We start from the raw sequence: 16,193 nt of genomic DNA on the forward strand, positions 1-16,193 counted from the left end.
GTTTAAGGGAGGATGTTGAAATACTAAACGTCAATCAATTCACTTATGTTTCCAAACGTCACTTTTAGTTTCATGTATTAACGTGTGGCATTAATGTGCACTCTCTGTAAAATCTTTACCGTACATTAAACGTTGTTAACTTTCAACTCTTTTTTAATTATTTCCAACGTTAAAGAAGTCATTTTGTTCTGACTTAGAGGGCCCCAAGTCAGCAAGTCTCAGAATATTTGAAAATTGTTAATGCCGGACTTGTCCACCGGCGCGTCAGTCAACTCACTGGACCAATCATCGGGAAGTATTTCCCTCATGGCCCAGAAGGCAACTCTACGGCCCTAGTGACGCCACCAAGCACGCGGTCGAGCACTTGTGGCGTCAGTTAGCTCCAGGCAAATCACGCGGTCATCTCTGTATAAATTTTCGCAGTCGAATCGCAGTTTTTTGCAGTCAGCTCACCCTTGGTAATTAAAAATACGGTCAAATAGACTCAGACAACTCTCGTGTACATAATTGAAACATCATAATCAATCTCATCAGTGCCAGTGGTCCAGTAAAGTCAGTTGTAGTGTCTTTGGGCGCGAAGCTGAACTGGCGTCGACGCCATAGTGCCTCACGGACAGTCACACATACATCACACACTCGAACAACTCAGGTGTATAGTGTGCCTGTTGCTATTCACTGTGTGAGACCTTTTTCGGTGAAAAAATAACCAGCAGACAATTCATAAGTGTATGAACAATAAATGTACAGTCAACTCACATAACTTTAGTGACTATTAATTTCTATTGGTTAAGTTAAGTGTTATTGGTTAATAAAAACTATAAAACCCATACAATTTGGTGTTGAACTTTTTTTTAAGGAACCTTCTAGCATCCAACCTTTTTCTTTGTTCTGCTCGTATTCATTACAGTCCACTAGGTTTTCGTTTTTCCGTCCGGCCGACTCGAAGTCAGAACACATTTAAACGTAAAGAATTACAAATCGTAGTTCAAAAAATATAAAATAAAAAAAGATAATAATTTTTCGTTTCAATAATTTTTTTACATTCAAAATCCGTTCAGTTATGTTTACTCATACAGTAAATGAAATATTACAATTGATTATTCATAATATATACTATATCTTACTTCAATAAGTAACAGAGAAGGAGAGTATAAACAAAGTGAAAAAGAGATAAGGGTGAGGAAAATGTGATGCAGTCGACCGACTGAGTCAAATATTAACGTTTCTAAATGAAATAAAATAAGTCGATTATTTTTCGACACATAGCCTTTTCAACTTTTGCATGAATCACAGCTTCTTAGCGGAAAATAAAAGTATAGACAAAGTGAGGAAGCGGTGGCAGAGCGGGGAAAAAAAAATAGCAGAGGCATGAGCGACAAAGAAAACAAGTTTAATTAAAAATCCAATCGAAAAAATATATGTCTAAAATTATTTATCCATAGTAGAGATCGTTTACAAGCTATTTTAATAATTAAAAAAGAAAAAAATGTCATCTATAAATTTTTTTTTAGTGAAAATTTTTTCTTGCTGTCAAATTCTTTTCTCTATCTGTAATTTGATGCTGAGTGATGTGATCAAGGCCTCTCTATATAGATTTAAATCAATATCGTTCAATGATTCTTTCACCATTGGCCTATTTGAAAATATAAACATTTAGCCATGGTGTACGATGAATAGGACAAAATATTTAGTTTATTTTCGACAGTCAAACTGATCAAACCATACCAAGTAAGTAGTGACTTTTGCTTCATTCAAGTATAAAAAGTGTCTTTTTTTTAATTTTTATGCATTAATATGATTATTTATTGAGTGTAATTGTGAATTTCATAAATTGTTAAATGATAATTTATCAAGTGGGGGAATAAGTTTGAAAAAAAAATCTATCATAATCGTTATTACTTCTTAGGAAGAGATGTGCACTTTTATTTTCCCGGAGGCCTGGTTCGACCTACCGATCACCCTCCTAGAAATTATTATTCTAATGACACTTGAAGATCATTGGGAAGAGACGGGAGGGATAGAAGGCGCTACCCTTACGCTTTGTGGCATAACGGCTACCTGCCTAACGTTCCCCGGTAGCGTCATATGGTTCCGGATAGAAGGAGACATCTCCGTCATGCCACCACCTCCAAGCCAGGAAATCATCACTGTCGAAGACAGTGATAGTGAGGTAGAAGTTCTACCTCCTTCTCCAGCAACTGTGTCATCGGAGGATAGTGAGATAGAATTTCTACCTCCTTCACCTCCAACAATTGATGACGACAATAATTATGATGATGATTCCACTGACTATGATGATGGTTATGATACTGTAAGTCTTGTTTTATGATTAGTTTTTCTAGTTTTACTTATATGAAAAAAGTTATCATAGAAATCGATAATTTCGATTCTTACAGGTAGATAAATGCTACTTGGGAACTATCATTCAAGGATCATTATTTATTTTATAAAAAAAAAAAATACATTATAATTTTTTTTTTTTTTTAATAAAGAAAAAATTTGCTTGGAACAGAAATTGTTCTTACTTTAATACCTTTTCCCATCATCTAACATCTTCGAGACACATCACCGCTATTTTTTTTTCGATGGTTATTTTTTTGCTGATATTTATAACATTATCGCTGAAGATAATTTATCACCAATTGAAATCGGTATTATCGCTGAAGATTATTTATTGCCAATCGAGGTCGGTATTATCACTGAAGATAACTTATCACGGTCGGTAAGTCGATTTGGTCTCGTGTCGTTATGAGTGAAAGAACCAACCGCTATAACATGACATCATCAAGACAACGATTTGTTCTGACACTTTGCTGGCGAGCTCTATCATAACTCATCGTACTCAAGCCTGCATTATATGATTTGTAAACATAAACAGCTTCCCAGATAATATATTAGCTCTGTGGTTAGAGTGCCAAATTTTCATTTTGCTAAGCCGGGTTCAAGTCCGATCACACCAGAATTTTTTTTTATTTTTCTTTATGAAAATTATACATACATACATAAATCCGCACAAAACAGGCATCTAGGAAAAAAATTAATTTGGAAGAAGAAAATTTTTTTGGAAATTTGGTGACTGTCTTCAAAATTCCAATTCGTCACCAAACTTCCATTTTGATCGTACGAAATGTTACCGAACTTCCACTTGCACGTATATATACTACTATATAAATTTCTGGTGTCTATCTGTCTGTTCGGGGTAATCTCCAAAACGGTTAATTCGATTGCGACCAAATTTAACAGATATGTAGAGGGGGTTGTTCGGATTTTGTCATTAAAGTCTGCCCAATTCAGTTTCAAATGTTCTTATGTATGAACTATAATATATGGAACTGTTGAAAGAATTTAAAAAATTGGGCCATGTTCCATAGTTTTTTGGTTTTGAAGATTTTTTTTTTGGTACTTCAAAATCAACTGAAATTTTATAAGTCAATAGTACATTTCTAGTTCGAAAAAATTATGAAAAAAGACGCAGCTAACTTGGCGTTTTACTTGATTTCACATGTTTTTTTGATCTTACCTTTTTTCCATTTATACTAATTTTACTTGAATGTGGACTTGGCGCCAGTTTTTACAGGCATTCCTAGATGCCTGTTTTGTGCGGATTTCACTTCTTTTTGAAGTGAAAACTTCTTCAGGCGCGTTGGAGCAATTTTTAGTAGGGGACAAACTTGTAAGTTCACATCACCAAATCATCCGTGTTACTGACATAGTAACGTTGATATAATATCTATAGCTATGAAGTTGAAGCGTTCCTCTTGAATAACAGTAGAAGTATATATACATATATATATATATGTATATATATATATATATATATATAATATAAAGTTTGTTTGTTAATATATAGGTATAAGTTCGTTTCTTAATTTATATTTTATATTGTTAAATTAAAATAAAATAAATAATAAAGAGTCAAGATTAATTAGATCACAAATACATGAGTGTAACTTATTTCAGCTTATTACTAATTACAAGGAATACCATTTTATCCATGTTTTTTTTATTCAAATTGAATTTATTCGTAAATATTGTTGAAGATACGATAATTCCAGGGAGAAATACGATAATTTTACGGCCCTGGTACGATAAGCGCCCTCTCTCAGAATCCTAACACTGTGTTGGAAAGAGGCGGGGAGCGACTATGGCGCAGACTGGTACATATTTATCGATCTTGCCTCGCCATGGGCTACATACTTAAGGCTTGGCGGACAGTCAGGGTGGTATTTATACCCAAAATGAGAAAGGGCCGCTACGATCAGGCAAAGGCCTACAGACCCATGAGTCTTAGCTCCTTTGTCCTAAAAACACTGGAGTAGCTCGTGGACTGTCACCTTAAGGAGAGCACAGTGTGCATGAAGCCCTTGTGCCCAGCGCAACACGCCTACCAAAGTGGCAAGTCTGTAGAGACTGCTCTCTATGACCTCTTCGGAGCCCTGGAGACAGGCAGGTTGGCAATTGGAGTCTTCTTGGACATAAAAGAGGCGTTTGATAACACAACTTTCGAAAATATGGGCGAGGTAGTTCAGAACTTCGGAGCAGACGCCACGCTTTCACGATGGATCATGAACCTACTCGCCAATAGAACGGCCGTTGCCCATTTAGGAAGTATGGAAGTTCGAGCTGCAGTTGCCAGGGGCTGACCGCAGAGAAGTGTCTTATCTTCCCTGCTGTGGACCCTGGTGGTAGACAAACTTCTTACGAACCTGAAAAAGGCGGGCTCCAGCGCTCAAGGTAACGCTGATGACATGACCATCACGGTCTCAGGCGACAATTTGAGAAGTCTGTCCCTCAGGATGCAGACGGCCTTCAACGTCGTTAAGAAATTATACTAGGCTCGGCAGGCTCAGGGTCAACTCCGAGCTCCAGGAAGCTTTACTGGTAGTCACATGTGGACAAGCAGGTCCAGAAGGCTACAGCTACCTTCTGGACTTGCAGAAGAATGTTCAGCATCACATGGAGTTTAAAGCCGAAAACAAGAAAATAGCTGTACACAGCTGTAGTCATTCCCCAACTAACCTACGCCTCCATAGTGTGGTGGACCTCCGTCAGGAGGGACGTCTGTAAGAGACAATTAAACAAGGTCTATAGAGCGGCACTGCTGGGTATAACGGGAGCCCTGACGACTCCAACCCTAACTATGGGCTACTTACTGAGCATCCCTCCACCAGAACTCATGGTGGAAGTGTTAGCGAGAAGGGCGGCCATTCGCTTAGAGAGTCATAGACAGAGGAGCTTTCAAGCAGGGCATGCAGCGATTTTGGCCTCAGAGGATCCCACGGGACTCAGCAGCAAAAAGGTCGACTGCTGCCCTAGGAAGCTAGAGTTCTTCCCCGGATATGAAGTCATTTTCATGGACAGACGGACCTGGATGGAGAAAGGCGAGAAATCGCTCACTCCTGAGGGACTAACTCGTCGTCATATAAAGATGCTGGGACGCGAAGAAGAATCCGCGTACCGGTGTTGTGTTGAGGAAAAGGAGACGCCTCTCTACATGATGGGGAAATGTTCGGGGCTAAGGAAACCCAGGCACCGCCTTTAAGGGAACCTTGAAACCGACGGATCCATTCTTGTAACGGTTGGGATGGACAGGCTTTACAGTTCTGTTACGAGGCCGGGCTGTACCAATCCATAACTACATAGGACCGCCTTTACCATACGTTCTGGACCCAGTACGATGACCCCATGGTTCAGTGCAGGGCAGGCGGGTCAAATGAAGGAGAAAAAAAAAGGACCAATTAATTGTAATTCATCTCGACAAGAGTAAAAGAAATCATCTGTTGGTAACGTTTGAATTGTTAATATAAATTTTCAATAATTTTCATTTAATCAATTTTGTTATTGTTTTTATATAAATCACACATTTTTACTTCTGTATCGAAGATCCCCTTATCCCTGTCTATTCGTCGAAGGGCGAGGACTACAAAAAAGGAACTTAAATTCTCTAAGGTTAAGCAGATGGATTACTTATTGACATCTTCAAAGAGAAAAAATACATAACATTATGAAAAATGGTTTGTTATTCATTATAACTTCTGTCTACATTATAACTATTAGTATGGAAGGTCAGGGAGTACTTGATTGAGTCAATTGAAGACACAATTATTATCCAAAACTAAGTTTATTCAACACTCTAAGCAATACTCTAATAATCACTAAAATAATGTTTATATAAATAAATCATAATACAAATATTTTATGAATACAAAATGAACGCGTCGTGACACCAAGAAGCTTCAAGAAAGAGTAAATAATAGCGTTCAGGGAACAATTCCACAAACCAGAAGAGAGACTAGTGTCGTGGGCCTTATGCACTTCACGACATTCAAAGATGTCGTCACCGACAAAGTCTAAACCTCAACACTCCCTTCCTTTGTTGGTCGTGACACTCTTAGGATTCATCTGAAACATAATAAAAATAAACAAAAGTTTTACTCTAACATTTTGTCTCTACGATATTTATGTGTTTCTAATGGTAGTGGCTTAGTCATTATATCAGCTATATTTTCTCTTGTCATCACCTATTTTACTCTTACTTTATTTTCCTCAACACCTTTTATTTCCTCTAAATTGTCATCAAACATCTTAAGTTTGTAACTACCATCTTTCTCAGTACAGTCTCCTGCTAACTTGTTGTCACACTATATTTTATCAGTGAATAATATTTTTCCTATTGCGAATCTCACTGCCTTATTTAAAGATATTAATTCTTGGCAAGCATCACTCATTGCCAGGTACTCTGCTTGACAATATTACGCAATTCTGCTTATGGCTTCTCCATACAATTACATCTCCAAAAAGTTGGATTACATATCCACCCGTTGATGTTGAATCTTCATGATCTCTGAAACTGGCATCTGTATAAGCTTCTTATTCATCCTGTGAAGTTTTAAATTTTAACCCTAATTCAACAGTTCCTCTTAAGTATCTGAATATTTTTTTTACTTCTCTCCAATCATCTTCAGTTGGCTTTAATTGTCTTCTGGCTAAGTAATTGACTGCGAATGCCATATTTGGACGTGTCGCATTTGCCAAATACATTAAACTGCCTATCGCCTCTCTATATGGTACTTTTTTGGTTTGTGTATTTCTTGACTCTGTATCTAATTCTATTTCTTCTAATTTTCTCTTCTTATTTTTGTTCATTACTTGTCTAGTCACCATACGAGTGTTTTGTGGCTTACACTTTTCCATGTTAAACCTCACTAAAACACTTTTGATATACGTTGTCTGATTAATTACCATGTATCTTTCTTCTCTATTTCTCTGAATATTCGTACCTAGAAAACACTTAGGTTCTCCAAGATCTTTTATCTCAAATGCTCTACTTAAATGATCTCTAGTTTCCTCTAGTTTCATCTTGTTATTGCTGGCTGCTAAGATATCATCTACATATAGTGCTAATATAGCCATTTTACCGTTTTTCCTCCAAGTACATAAGCATGGCTTGTGTAAATCATTCTTTTGTTCAAGTTTTCTTACTTCATCTGTGAATTGTATGTTTCATTTCTTTGAAGTTATATTAACATACTCAAACCATACAGTGCCTTCTCTAATTTGCACACTTTCGACTCTCTGGTGTGTTTATCCACCACTAAACCATCTAGATTTTCCATGTAAACTTCTTCATCTAGAACACCATTTGAAAATGCCGTCTTGACATCTAATTGACATGCATATAAATCATATTTATTTATTATTGCCATTACAGCTCTAATTACTGGTAGCCGAAAAACTAGTGCATATATCTCTTTTAGATCATAATTATTTTTATCTTTGAATTCTCTGATAACTAATCGAGCTTTATATCTCATAGATCCATCAGCTTCTCATTTCCTCTTGAACACCCATCTTGAATCTATTATATTAGCTCTATTATTTTTCAATTTTATCTTCTCCCTAACTACCAATTCTCACACTTTATTTTCATTTATAAAATCCAGTTCTTCTTTCACTGCTTTGTTCCACAAAGTTGCATCTTTAGATCTCATAGCTTTTTTGAAATTTGCAGGTTCTTTGTTGATTGAAGCTATGTGACATCTTTATTCTTCATCTACTTCTATATTTTTGTTTTTAATGACTTCTTCCGAATTATCCTCTAAAGTATTTATGAATCTAATAAAGCTTGTATCTTCTATGTATCTATTGACCTGCTGAACTTTTTCGTTGTTCTTTAATTTTCTCTTATTTTGACTTCTGGTGTTTGGTCAACTTATATTCTTTGCTGCTCTTTTCTATACTGAATCCTTTACATCTGATTGTTTCTTGCGCGGTCTTCTTCTTTACTTTAGTTCAGGTTTTTCTGGTTCCTTTTGGACATTCTTTTTAAACTCTTTCATCAAGTTCCAATCAATTTTGTTTTCTATTTTGGGTGCTATTCCTATGTTTTGCTCTAAATTATTGTTCTTGTAAACATTTTTGTAAACAAGTTTTTCATTAAATCTGACATGTCTCGATTTGAAAAACTTCCCTGAACCTGGATGCCAAAACAGATATCTTGTTAGTGTATAGCCTACCAGGACTGTTTTTATGGCTCGCTTTTCAAACTTAAAATTTTGTTTTGGAACCTTTATATATCTCATACATCTAAATCTCTTAATTTGTTCAAAGTGACAACTTGCATTTGGCGCAAATGTTGTCAATGGAATCTATAGTTGATCAATTTGTGTAGAATCGTGTTCTATGCGTGTACCGCTGCGTCAACAGCTAATTCCCACATGCTCTTAGGTCAACCAGAATCAAACATGTAAGCTCTAACTTTTCTCTTAATCGTAGCATTGAACCTTTCAGCTATTCCATTGTGTTCAGGTGTGTATGGTGGCGCGAACTCCGCCTCTGTATTTTCTCCTTTCATAATCTCTAAAAACTTTCCCCGAGTGAATTCAGTTCCTTGGTCTGACCTGATATAGCATACTTTTTGATTCTTCTTTACTAACCTTCAGTGATTCATAACGAATACTCTGTGCCTCTAGCTTATCTTTGGATGTTTGAGCCAGAGTATTGACCATATCTCTGGCCATCAACATTACCTGCGCCAAGGATTTGACGGTTATCGCTAGGTTTTGAACGGTGATTTTGTTTGAGTTAGCAGCCTCGATACTAATTTTGGCTAGCTTTTCAACTTGACTCATTTGCTGCCTTTGTCTTAGTTCCTCTGCAGCTTTGAGAAGAAATTCGTGGCGATTAGGTGTTTTAATTGTTACGTCTTTTGTTATTTTTAACTCCTTCTTGTCTTTGTTTTTGGCTGTAAAATCAAAAAAAATTTTGCTCTAATAACCTGGATTTTTTCTAGCTCTGTCTAATTAGGCCTTCGATCTCTATCTCTAAATCATTCTAACTTCTGACTTCTGATACTGTTCTGACTTCGAGTCGACCGGACGAGAAAACTAAACCTAATGGACTGTAATGATGAATAAACACAAAAAAAACAGGTTGGATGCTAGAAGGTTCCTGAAAATAGTGTTCAAACAACAAAATTGTATGGTTTTTATCACTTTTATTAACAAATTACGATTAAACTAGTACAATAGAAAACACTAATCACTAAGGTTCAGTGAGTTGGCCGTAATTTAACTATTTCTACACTTGTGAATTGTCTGCTGGTCAATGTTTCACCAAAAAAGTCTCAAAACAGTGAATAGCAACATTCACACTATACACCAGAGTTGTTCGGGTGTGTGATGTATATGTGAATGTCCGTGAGGCACTATGGCGTCGACGCCAGTTCAGCTTCGCGCCCAAAGACACTACAACTGACTTTACTGGACCACTGGCACTGATGAGAGCAATTTTGATGATTTGGTACGGATCACTAGAGTAGTCTGAGTATGATTGATATTATTTGTTCTCGAAAAAAGGTGAGCTGACTGCAAAAACTGCGAATTGACTGCGTAATTTTCTACGGAGTTGACTGCGTGATTTGCCTGGAGCTAACTGACGCCACAAGTGCTCGACCGCGTGCTTGTTGGCGTCACTAGGGCCGTAGAGTTGCCTTCTGGGCCATGAGGGAAATACTTCCCGTTGATTGGTCCAGTGAGTTGGCTGACGCGCCGGTGGACAAGTCCGGCATTAACAATTTTTAAATATTCTGAGACTTGCTGACTTGAGGCCCTCCAAGTCAGAACAGATACTTTTAACAGCCTCTTTTTATTTAATTCATTTAGCAGAGAATAAGAACAGGAAAACATAGTAACTCATGTTTATTTCTTATAAATTGTGAACAAAATCTTACTATCTATTTCCTTCTTATCAGGTTCCTCTAAAACCGCTTTCTCATCTATTACTAGTTCTGGAGAGTCGTATCCTCTAGCAACTTCTTCTTGATCACTTTTATACTTGACAAGACTTTTCCTTTGTTTTTCTGCCATCTATTTCGGGATTTTGAAATAGATTATCTTGAGTAAAATCATCATGTCAATTATAATTTATGAAATAAAACAATGATAACTCGTAATATGCAATGTAAAAACTTCTAGCATTATGTGAATCTCCTAGTTCTGTATCAATTCTCTCTAATATTATCTTAAATCATCTAAAACCAGGTTTATTTTTATTTAAAATGGATAAGAAATTTGTTTCGTGCTTCTGAATTGTAATAAACGTACAACAATTTATTGTAATTCGAAACGAGACAACTAGTCCTTAGTTCCAATAATTACTATTGTTTATCAAGTGTCAAAGTTTGGCAAATTCCAATTTTCCACCTTTCACCGCTTACGTAGCGAGAACGGTCAGAGATATGAAAAAAGAAGTTCGTATCTTCTTTGTAGAAAATCGAATTCTCTATAAAAAAAGTCCACAAAAGCACCTGTCTATCGTGGATAAGTAAAAATATACAGCGCCGCAAAGGTGCGCTAAAAATCGAGCATTTTTGGTGCTCCGGCAGAATATGCCGTTGAGTGCTTTATAAATTGACATTTAAAAAAAAAATATTTCCAGTATCTTAAAAATTCTGGAATGTTCAGAATCGTTTTCTAAACATTTTCCAATTAGAATTGAAAAAAAAAAAATTTCGATTTTTCATAGTATCTGATGCGTCTTTGTTTCAAAATTTAGTTTAAATTCAAGACAATTTAATTTGTTATTTTGTAATATGAAAGTGGCTTACGGTATCTGGGTATCGCAAACTCTTCCTTGGCTGTGTTACTTATCAAGTGATATCCCGAGGTTTTCCTACCTACCCGACTGAGCTGCTACTACAATGCATTGTCATCAGACCTTCGAGGAACTAAGATAATCAGCTGCAATTGGTCGTTTCCAACTACCACTGTTATGAACTAGATTCGCATTTCCTCTGATAACAATAAGCGTTATAAACAGAAAACGGTGAAAGCAAAAAGCTATAGGAGTATCAGGAATATAAGAAAAAAGGAAGGTAAGCAAGCAACAGAAACTTACAAAAAAAATCAATAATAGAAAAAAAAAGTCGGACCCCTCCTTATGGGTATACTTGGTAACTCTGCCCTTATTATAGCGGGACAGAGGCTAAGAGCCATCATCGCCACTACTTACATGTCCACCATTGAGGCTCTGCCTTGATGTGGAGTCCTTTACAGCTGTGTGTGTCCCTGAAAATAAAGATACTATATTTTTCATAAAACATGACTTCCGCTTGCTCTGTTCCGGCACAATCATTCCTATCCTCAAACGGTTAGATTAATTCACAAGTTGAGATTTTCTCAACATTTTATTGGTCCTTTGAGCTGGACTAGAGCTCTCGGTTATAAAGTGTTAATTTTTGGTGCTATCAGTGTACTTTCCTCAGACAATCAAGTGTGAGTGCTCAACATGACCGATCAACCCAACAAAAGTGAGGACCAAGAGTCCAAGACCTCTAAAACTCAACCAAAAATCACATTCAGCCGACAGTCAGGAGGAGTTCGGAAGCCCAGAAGAGCAAGTTGATGAGTCAGAGCTCCAGCAACACAGGAGATCAACTACTGAGAGTACTATACAGACAATTACACCACCGAATCCAGGTTTACCTATTCAATTGACCTTCAAACTTAGGTCTTAAATGTCTAGGCTACGCCTAGCTCAGTCATTCATACAACAAATAACTGAACAACACGAGACAATCACTAAAGAAGAAAGACTCTCGCTGCAGAAACAACTCGCTGCGCTGCACGAGTCATTTAACACAGAACACCAAGTGCTTGGGTAGGTTTTGCCACCATTCCAGCTGCATCATTCTTACGTTGTGGATGACAACTTCGAACAATTCAACAAGATCGTATCTGACTTCTTCATGATATCTGCTAAAGTAGCTTTCAAAAAACCTCTAGTACACTCAACATCTACGAGTGGTGCATCTGACATAGCACAATCATTAGCCCGACTACCAAAATTCCATGGGACCAGTGCTTCCTGGTCGTCATTCAGAGATTAGTTCGAGTCAATGATAGCTAATCAACCAGGTCTTGATGATGTATTTAAATTTAACTAATAACATACAAAATCAACAATCAAGTGACGTTAATCCAATTCAACCTAATAAACAATCATCGACGAGAGCAATCTGCTCGAATGAAAGTATTCAAAGTCATCTACAAGATGATCATTCAACGCTGTTAGCAACAGCAAAAGTCAGAGCCAATTCATCTACAGGAAGTCGCATAGCACGAGTGCTCAGAGATCCTGGATCAGAGCTAAAATTAATCACGTCTTATCTAGCCAACCTGCTGCAACTGAGAAAATACCATCAGACAATCAACATAAAAGTGGGAAGTTCTAAGCTCACTCAAACACGAGGTGTAATATCCTGCGAGCTACAATCATTATTATCCAATCATTAAGTAAACTTTCGAGCTTACATAAAAAAACGGTTGACAGCTTTAATTCCAAAAGTGTCATGTAATTATCCTAACAATCATTGGTCTCATCTCAATGGATTAACACTAGCTGATCCAACATTCAACATTCCACAATCAATAGTCATTCTACGCGGAGCTGACTTGTATGGACGAATCATCAAACAAAATATCATATTTCATTCTCCAACAGCTCCTATAGCTCGACTTTCGATCTTTGGTTGGCTAATTCTTGGTCCAGTAGCACTAAATTTATCAGTCAATCACTATCATATTCATCATGCTAAAATAATCACGAACTATGAAGGCATTCAAGAGTTGCTAACAAAATTCTGGGTTCAAGGAGAAGTTCCTATGTCAAATCAACATCAATTATCATCCTTGGACCAACAATGTGAAGATTTCTTCAAATCAACTCACTCTAGACATTCATCAGGACGATACATCGTCCGAATCCCACTTATTTCTTTACCTGCAGCTCTTGGAGACTCCTGTACAACTGCGTGTCGATGCTTGAAACGTCAGTTGAGATGATTAACCAACGAGACTGAATACAGCAATCTCTATAGACAATTCATGACAGAATACGAAGAATTCGGTCACATGAGACCTGCTCTAACAATCAATCAAGAATCGCAAGACATTCACCCACACTTCCTTCCTCATCATGGGGTTTTAAGACCACGTAGAACTATCACCAAGCTTAGGGTCGTCTTCAATGGATCGAGCCCGAGCTCAACTGGAGTTCCATTGAATGACATAACTCACACTGAAACTAAATTTTAATTAGACATCTTTGACGTACTTCTTTGGGTTCGTCAACATCAATACGTATTTGCAACTGACATAACAAAAATGTATCGTCAAATAACAGTTCATTATGAAGATCGAAAGCTTCAACAAATTCTTTGGCTAGACAATCACAACAAAATCATTCCATATCAACTCACAACAGTAACCTACGGCACTAGATCAGCTCCTTACCTAGCTGTTCGTGTCTCACTGCAATTAGTAAGAGATGAAGGCCATAAATATCCAAAGGCAACTCAGACAATCATAACGGGCAGATATGTTGACGACATATTGGGAGGAGCCGATTCTTCAGAAGAATTAATTCAAGTTGCTGAGAAATTAATCAACTTGTGCAAGGCCGTCGGGTTTTCCCTCGTAAAATGGCAATCAAACAGCCAATCACTTCTTCAAAAAACTTCACAATTATCAGTCAATCAACAAAAAATCACCTTCGAAGACTGCACGACAAAAATTCTTGGACTTTAATGGAATTCAAGCTCAGACACAACTGGATGTCCTGTTATTACAGGAGCCCTACTCCACGAATGCTGATTCACAAGGCTACGCAGTTAGAGGATTTGGCCAAGCCCTCGTCGCCGCAAAAACCCATAAACGGCAAAAACCCAAATCGGCTATTGTCGTCGTCAACCCTCTTCTTAAGATGCTCTATATCAATGAACTTAGTACAGCACACTGTACGTGTGCTCTTATTGAAGGGCTTGATTATTTATTTTACGCTATTTCACATTACTTTCAGTTCAAGGATCCAATCGAAGTTCACACCGAACACTTACAAAAGGTCGTAAGGACTCTTAAAGGCAAACAAGTTCTTATCTGTAAGGATGCGAACGTCCGATATCCTCTGTGGTCACCAGATTTCGACACCAGAGGGAAAAAGCTTGCAAATTTCTTCACCGAATTCGGCCTGGAAGTTCTCAACAAAATCGAAGAAGGTCCCACATACAGATCTCCAAGAGGAGAATCGTACATAGCTGTGACCGTAGCGACTCAGGGATTGTCACAGTCCCTTAGCAAATGGTCAGTCAAAAGAAAGTGGGTTCAGGGGTCAGATCACATGGCCATCAGAATCCAGCTTGGTCAAAATGGAATGCAGGGTAAAACTCACACAAAGGCAACCCGACGGTTCAAAGTCAAAGCAACTGATTGGGAAGCCTTAGGTAAGTTGATGCTCGAGCTAGAAAGCACACTTTTCATTGCTGGACTCTCCGGAGAACATTGATAGATTCTCTGACACTCTCGCAAATAGGTTAACAGATCTCTGCGAAAAATCCATGCCGCGTCGAAACGCACCAAGGAAAGCGAATCTCTGGTGGGACAACCACTTGTCCCGATTATAGCTTGATATTAGATAGACTATGAGAGTTCTACCACACTTTTTTTTTCAAAAGTGTTGTGGTAGAACTCTCATAGCTGTGGACGCGAAAAGTCGGGGACGAAGGTGTCTCTAAGGTTCTTGTGTTAGAATTCTTATAGCTGTGGACATAAAATGTGAAGGGCTTCTTAGGTTTTATTGAGGCGAGGGGTCGAGGGAGGATTCAAGTGGGGCGTTTTTGTGTGAAGTAAGAAAAAAAGTGAGGAGTTAGGCCTACCCGCTATTTATTAGGAGATTTGTTTCCAAAAATCACTAGTTTTGCTCCAGACATAAGGCATGTAAAATTGTATTATAGATATGAGAAGGTTGTTAATAAGCGATCAAGTTTACAAGTTATACATTCAAAATAGACTTGCGTTAAATCAAACTTTATGTGCAAAATTTAAACAAACTGCGCCAGAAGTGCATTTAGAATTGAAAAAACTAAAACCAGGAATCATTGCTGGTAGATTTGCTTCATATTTATTGGGGTATACTAACTCATATACAGATATCGATTATTGGATTATTCATCATGAATGTTTTATGAATAAAGATGATATAGAACAACAAAATGACTACTACAAAATCAATCGATACATTCATAATTGTGACACTCATGATATTCCTGATATAAATGCATTAATGCATGTGTTTAATCATCAAAGAACACCGCTACAAGTTATTCATATACAAGTCACAAAAGAAACATTTGATGTGTTATTTAAGAATGATCAAATGTTTATCGAGCCATATTTTAAATTTATTGATTTGATGTTTGATAAATAAAACATGTAAAAAGGGAATATTACCATTTAGTGGATATTATTTTGATATAAATAAAAGCACAAATTATAATTATCAAACTAAAAACACGTCAAGAAAAGTACTCTCAACGTATTGTAAATTATGGAGCACCTGAATCACTTGTCGCCATGTGTTGCAGAATATCAAGCAATATAAATTGAAGAAGCAATTGGTCATCATTACCATCATCATCATAATATTGAATGAAAAAATTTAATTAAAGTTTCATTTTTTTGAATGTAATTAAAGCTGAAAATTTTAACAATGGAAAATTATCCAAAAATAACGCACATCATTGATATGGATGGCTTTAGAATAAATAAAAAATTCTACTGTAAAGAAATAGCGTGTATTCGAGTTGAAAGCGGTGAGATATATTCAAGTCATTATAATATTGGAGAACATAGACTGTC

The sequence above is a fragment of the Chelonus insularis genome, unplaced genomic scaffold (genome assembly GCF_013357705.1).
Source record: "Chelonus insularis isolate UGA/USDA-ARS -01 unplaced genomic scaffold, ASM1335770v1 contig_8_pilon, whole genome shotgun sequence".
Classification (NCBI taxonomy): domain Eukaryota; kingdom Metazoa; phylum Arthropoda; class Insecta; order Hymenoptera; family Braconidae; genus Chelonus; species Chelonus insularis.